The sequence below is a fragment of the Myxocyprinus asiaticus genome, chromosome 33, assembly GCF_019703515.2.
Source record: "Myxocyprinus asiaticus isolate MX2 ecotype Aquarium Trade chromosome 33, UBuf_Myxa_2, whole genome shotgun sequence".
Classification (NCBI taxonomy): domain Eukaryota; kingdom Metazoa; phylum Chordata; class Actinopteri; order Cypriniformes; family Catostomidae; genus Myxocyprinus; species Myxocyprinus asiaticus.
In genome coordinates this window covers 21796765-21804369 of record NC_059376.1, presented here as the reverse complement: position 1 = coordinate 21804369, position 7605 = coordinate 21796765, and positions in this window count along the sequence as shown.

The window sequence follows — 7605 nt, the reverse complement described above, 5'->3', positions numbered from 1 at the left end:
CCTGGCTGTGCGGCATGGAGCATTGTCCTGCTGGAAAAAACAATCCTCAGAGTTGGGGAGCATTGACAGAGCAGAAGCAAGCAATCTTTCTTCCAGGATAACCTTGTAAGTGGCTTGATTCATGCGTCCTTCACAATGATGAGTCTGCCTGATTCCAGCCTTGCTGAAGCACCTCCAGATCATCACGATCCTCCACCTGGTCGTCTAATGGCTAGAAAGAGACCTGGAGAGGCCTTCAAGCCACAGTGTCTCGCACCCACTATGAAATTTGGTGGAGGATCGGAGATGATCTGGGGGTGGAGAAAAAATTGAAAAGAAAAAATGTATTATACAAGATGTGATGGAACGACACGCCCTTCCCGTGGATCATCATCGCCTCACATGATCCCAATGAAGAGCCTCATCACTGCTGTCTTTCAACACCGAGTGCGACTTGAAGGACAGGATTGGAGACCGGTCTCTACCTGCTGGCGTCTTTACAGGTCCAGGAACGAAGTGGGGAGGGTCCGGTGTGAGTTAGATGCGTCGACAAAAATTTTTGTTTTCAAACAGTCGTTTGATCTCATTTAACGTAACATGAGATCATATGAAACTAATGATGGCGCATGAGAGGAGCACGGCAGCTCACGTCTGACTGAGGAGAGGAAGAAAACACAGCTCACTGTCCAGATGCACTCTAAACTTTCAAACAGCTTCAGGTGATGTAGATCGCAAAGTATGAGGGAATTATAATGCAAAAATACAAAATAACTAAATACAGAAGCACTCTCGTTGTGGAATAAGCAGAGCTGGAGCTCTTTAAAGGAAACACCTCAGCATTACATCTTTAATGCAGTTATATTTAATGCTTTAAATAAATAGCTTTATTAAAGTTCAAATAATACGGAAGCAGGTCATGTAAATAACTACAAACTCCGAAACTGGCATTTCTCTGTGCAGTCAGTGCCTCTTCTATAAGTTGTGCGAAGTGTCCTGATCTAAAGGGGAGATACTGAAACTGCACCCGTCTGAGGCACACGGTCACGGGGACGCTCATCCCTCGAGCATGCACGCTTAATGCAGCTAGATTATAATGTGATGGCTTGGGACTTTGAATCATAACACAGTATATATGTCACTGTGCATTTCTTATCGTGAAGAAAATTGGCAATACGCAGCTTTATTAATAAGACAGTTTTTTTTTGTGTGAATTAAAGATGGATTGAAGTGAACACAAAGGTGAGAGAGGTAGTCTTCGCCCCATTATACACTGCAACAAAATACGTTTTTCATTTGTTTTTGTTTTGGCTTGTTTTACAATATATCTAAAACTCCTTTAAAACAACATACATTTTCTTTAGCAGCTGAACTGCAGAATAAAGTTTTTATGCGAGATTGTTGAATATAATATTAAAAATAAAAAAATCCTTTAAAAAAAGATGCATTCACCTGAGAAGCTGCATATAAGATATTTAGACTTGCTTTTAGAGAATAGATTTTTTTTTGTTTTTTTGTTTGTCATTAATAATTTTTATTAATTCCACACTCAAATCAACACAAACAGCACATGAAAACATGGAATCAACTTTCAACAAAATATACCCCCCTCCCTCCCTCCCAGTATGACTGTCTTGCCCTGAATAACCAAAACTCCACTTTCCGTGACAAAATAGTACTATATTTGTATTTCAAACGAGTCAGTTCTCTGAGGCCATCAGATGAAATTCGGCGCTTCAGCTCTGCCTCGGCACTTTTAATATTCCCTTCTAACTCCACAAGTTCTTGTGCTTTGGATTTTTTGGTGAATGAGGCATACTGTATGATCTGACCCCTAAGAACCGCCTTAAATGCCTCCCAAGCCACGCCCACAGAGGATACTGAGGACCAGTTGGTCTCCATATAAACATTGATTTCAGTCTTCAACATTTGTTGGAAATCAGGATTTTGCAATAGGGACACATTAAGGTGCCGACTATATGATTTCTTTTTCTCCGTATGTGGCAACACCTCTAAACTCACCAATGGTGATCTGAGACTAAGATGTTTCCAAATGAGCAATCAACAACAGATGAAATGAGGGACTTATATATATATATATATATATTTAAAAAAATCTATTCTAGAATAAATCTTATGGACTGATGAAAAAAATTTATAGTCCCTACCAGATGGGTTCTAAAGTCTCCAAATATCTGTAAGACCAAGATTTTTACACATCCTGTGAAGCATCAATGTTGCTCTAGGGGTCTTACCCACTTTTGCTTCACTATGATCAAGGACTGAGTCCATCAAAAGACTGAAGTCTCCTCCCAATATTATCATGAGGGGTGCCAGCGGTTTGCAACATCCCTTCAAGATCTATAAAAAAGCCCTGATCATCAGCGTTAGATGCGTAAATATTAGCCAAAATAAGACTTTGCCACTGAATTTCTCCTTAAACAATAATGACTCTCCCTAATTTATCTTTAATCTGTTTGAGACATTTGAATTATAGATGTTTACTTATCAGTGTAATGACTCCCTTGCTCTTACTTGAGCCAGCAATAAAAAAACATGTCCACCCCATATCTTCCAAAAATGTTCAGCTTCCTGCTGGGAAAGATGTGTTTCTTGAAGAAACACTATATAATATTTCTTACGCTTAAGAAAATAAATAACTTCCCTTCTTTTTATGGGGTACCCCAACCCATTCACATTCCACATGGAGAGAGATAGTACACTCATATTAACAACTGACATATTGGTATATAGAGAATAGATCTTGAATATAAGTATATTTTGTCTTTAGTGCACTTGCAGAAATATAACAAAGTGAAAAAAATACACTTATACTTAAGATACATTCTCTTAAAGCAAGTCTAAATATCTTGTATGTTGCTTCTCAAGTAAATGTATCTTGTTTTAAGGATTTTTAGACTATTTTAAATGGAAAACAAGACAAAAACACTTAAAGCGAATTTTTTTTACTGAATTAAACTTAATAAAAAGTATTTTTTCCTTTAATTCAGTGAATGTCATTTAGAGGTATTTTTAAAAGATGATTTTGTCCTCTTTATTGTTGGCAAGCACGTTTAATACAACCTTTTAAGTCGGGGCCCAAGCTGAATAATCGGTTAAGAGCTAATGATTAATTGCAATAATCGCCGAACAGTCGAATAATCATTCAAAATAATCGTTAGATTAATCGATTATCAAAATAATCGTCACTTGCAGCCCTATTTGAAATACACTACCAGTCAAAAGTTTTGAAACACTTGACCGAAATGTTTCTCGTGATCTTAAAAATCTTTTGATCTGAAGACGTATGCTTAAATGTTTGAAATTAGTTTTGTAGACAAAAATATAATTGTGCCACCATATTAATTTATTTCATTATAAAACTAAAATGTAATAATAAAAAAAAAAAGTTTTTGAAATTGATGACATGGACCAAATTATAAAGAAAAGCAGCCAATAAGTGCCCAACATAGATGGGAACTCATTCAAAACTGTTTAAAAATCATCCCAGGGTGATACCTCAAGAAGCTGGTTGAGAAAATGTCAAGAGTACATGTCTGCAAATTCTAGGCAAAGGGTGACTACTTTGAAGATGCTCAAATATAACAGTTTTGATTTATTTTGGATTTTGTTTAGTCACAACATAATTCCCAAAGTTCCATTGATGTTATTCCATAGTTTTGATGGCTTTACTATTATTCTAAAATGTGAAGAAAAAAAATTATAATAAAGAATGAGTGCGTTTCAAAACTTCTGTAAGTGTATGTTCTTTTATCGTAATCATTTGTCATAATCTTTTTGGAGATTTCGGTCTTTCCCCATTCAAGTAGATGGGAGCTGCACGTTCATGCCGCTTGTTTACATAAAATATCTGCCAAAACAGCCCAAGAACGTTCCAAAGTGAAAAAAGACTTTGTTGAAAGGATCCGGAAATACGTCTGTGCCATGTATTACAAAATTGGTTTTAGTTTGACAAAATTCTTCAAATCCAATCAGGCATCATTAGGGTTAAGTGGTATCAAGACGCTCCTTACCAACTTTATCAATTCAGAGGCTGTGTCTAGTTTGGAAGCATGCGTCCTCCGGAGGTCGCATTTGTCGGCCGCATACGTCAGAGGCTGTCTCGTTTCATAAAAGCGAGTAGGACACTTCAAATGCAGCCTTCGAATGCGACCTTCTTTCACGGGAATTCGGAGGAATTTTGCTTCAAAGGAAATGTCTAAAAAAAAAAAATAATGACGCCAATTTACCGGTAAATATTATGTTCAAACGCAAGGAATGTTAATTCCCAAGCTGAAGTACCTCAGTAGATGGGTGCAGAGTATATAATATATATAATTATATTAATATATAATTAAAATAAAGTATTAGACTAAAAGTACACCTGTAAATTCTATTTTCTTTTCTCTTTACATCATGATAAATCTCCTAAAATGTACCTCATACATTCCCATCTAAAGGAACTTTTTTCCCGTCTCTCTCAAAGCGTTCGCGCTTGTTAAAGAGTGGCGTGCTGTCATAGCAACCATGTTCCGTTTCCGTTCGTCCTACGAAGGCCGTCTCGTTTAAACGAGACTTGTTTTAAGGAGGACACCCGGTATACTGCAGCCTTCAAAGGACGCGACCTCAAGAGGACGCATTCTTCCAAACGAGAGACAGCCATAGTTTGATCCCGATGTTATGATTAGTTCACGTGCGCGTTCACATGAATGAAGCGAACAGCCAATCGCGTGCGAGACACGTCTCGCGAGAGAGTCAGCGAGAGTTACTTCTCTGCTAAAGATGTTTATGAAAATTATGATAAATTATAAGGATTTAAACATTGAGACACAACACGAATAATCACTATGAAATCATGAATAATTATAATACATTCACACAGCACAGAGGATCACTAGTAATTTATAGGCATTTACAATGCAAGAAACATTGCTGCTGCTGCTAGAGCACGAATTAAAAAAAAAAACTGAATGTGATGAAAATATTTAAATAGATAATATATCGATGTGAAAGTAACTTTATATAGGTCCACAATAAGAACATTCAGGCTTGTAATTTTAAAAGTTTAATATCTTGATTTGAAATTTAAAAAAATTAAATTAAAAGCTTTAGTATTAATTTAAATTACTAACTTAATATGATTTAATACTATTAGACATTAATACACTATCGAATAATAAAAAGTGAGCAACTGGAAAATGAGTAAATGGTATGCTCTAATAAAGACTTATTTAGCAGCATAAGACACAATAAAGACATATTTGGTGTGCTACTGAGCTTTTATTAAACTTCAGGTGAAATAAGTTCATGGCATCTGTGCCAGCAAATCCTAATAAGAAGGGGTTTGGGTGGCATTCACACTTTTCTGATGTATTTACAGTATATTGTGGAGTGATTAAGTTTTTATATTTTAAAGTCATTCGATCATTATTGATATTGTATTAATATCTTACTTGAAATTATATATTTATTCATACATATTTTATGGCCAGTGTGGGAAAATTATTGGGAAAAAATTTAAGTGTCTTTAAACAAATGCAAGACTGCCAAAAATCTATTTCTTGCCATAAACAATTATCATAAATAGCTTATTTTGTAAATGTATAAAATTGTTTCGTTGAACTGCACTTGAGGGATACAGGGGGGAGTGACTGTCACTTTACTCGCAGCTGATTGGTCCAGAATTTGGTTGAGATCTCTGATCAGGAACATAACCTGCCCAAGAGCATGAAAGCTTTTCCACTTTACTGGTACCGCAAATTCAGAGTTCACTCAAACTAAGTTTAAATTTATCTAGCTGCTTAATCCTGCTTTGTGACAGGCAACAGGACTGTTCTAATTCCTTTGTTTACATTCGTGAAATGGTTTATATAGGGCTACTGTGCTGTAAACAAAGTAAACTTTTATTTTTTGAAGAGAAGCCTGTTTTTCCTGTTGCCTAGCAGTGGTGAATTCTCAGGGCCAGCAAAGCCTTCTCTGCTGGCCTAACATGCCAAATAAATATTTTTCATCCTTTCATTCTCAATCACCTTTTTGCCTATGTATTTTTTAACCGCTTTCCACTCTTAATTAATCTACAAACAAATAGAGAAAATCGAAAAGTTTATCCAGTCAGAATTTATTCCTTGATGCTTACAAGCAAAGTGTGACAACTTTTAGCTTAAATAATAATAATAATAATAATAATAATAATAATATTACAACAAAATGGCATTCAAATTACAATCAACTTAATTATAACATGGGCTTAGACACAAAAAGAAGAAGAATATAAGGAATTAATACATTATTAATTTATTATTATTAATAATAATAATAAAACAATAATAATAATTACAACCTCAAAGAAAAGTCACCAGGGTGCTAAAGAAAAATAACAAATTATATTCATCAATTGTATCTATCAAAATCCCAGCTTTTTTATTTGTATTTTTTGACAGGGTTTTTAGGAATTGAACCAGATTATTCTTAAAAACTTTTAAAAAAAAATCTACATTTGTGGGTAAAATGTTTGGTCAACAACAAAATATTGTTAATCAAGAAACCTACATTGCCTTCTTCATAATTCCCATATTTAATATCTACAAAAGACAAGTTCAATACAGCAACCTTTTCCTCACTTAACCAGCTCTGCACTCTATCCCAAAAGGCATGCGAGAATTTACAAGTGAAAAAGTATAGTGCTCAGTATTCTCTGTAAAGGAGTTACAAAATCTACAAAGAGCATTTTCAATATTAAATCGAATATTTAGAAACTCACTAGAAGGATAAATATCAGCTAACATTTTAAAATGAGTTTCTTTGACTTTAGGATGAATCGGAAGTTTTAAATAGGCGGTTCTAATATATTTAAGAGTTTGCTTGTCAAAAAAAAAAAAAAAAAGATCCAAATGATTTCTTACCGATTGAAAAGGGTAGAGAATGTTGTTAAGGATTTGTCTCGTATAACTATTAGAGCATTTTTCACTTATAAACTCAATTTGCCCATAATGATGGTAAAAATGGGGTGATTTGTCCATGATATTTCAAATCTTTGATTAATAATTTGATTCCAGAAGGTATGGCAGATATTACTGTAAAGAATTGTTTAGGATGGCATGTCAAACCATGTTTAAGAGTAAAAGCAGTATAATCACTGATCTATATATATATATATATATATAGATCAGTGAATATAATCCAATAACTCGCCAGAATCATCAGATAAATCCCATATATTTTTGTAAAACCATTCTTCATAAAAAAGTGATTTTTTTCTGTGAAGAATGTATTTATTATTCCAGATTATGGTGTTATGCGGTGTGAAGTTATGAGTGTGCACTAGTTTCCACTGTAACAAGACTTGCTGATGAAATGCAGATAATTTCACTGGAAGTTTAGATATTTGAAAGTCACATTTATGTAAAAATTCAGTACCACCTAATTTCTTAAACATAGACGCTGGAACTGTAAACCAAAATCTATTAGAGTTGCGTAAAAAACATTGTAGCCATTTCAATTTCAACAATCCATTCATTTGTTCAAAATCAATTTATGCCACCTTTGTCATATGACTTAACCATATCAGTTTTCTTAATAAAATGAGATTTATTCTTCCAAATAAAATTGTATGAAGCACAATTAATTAAT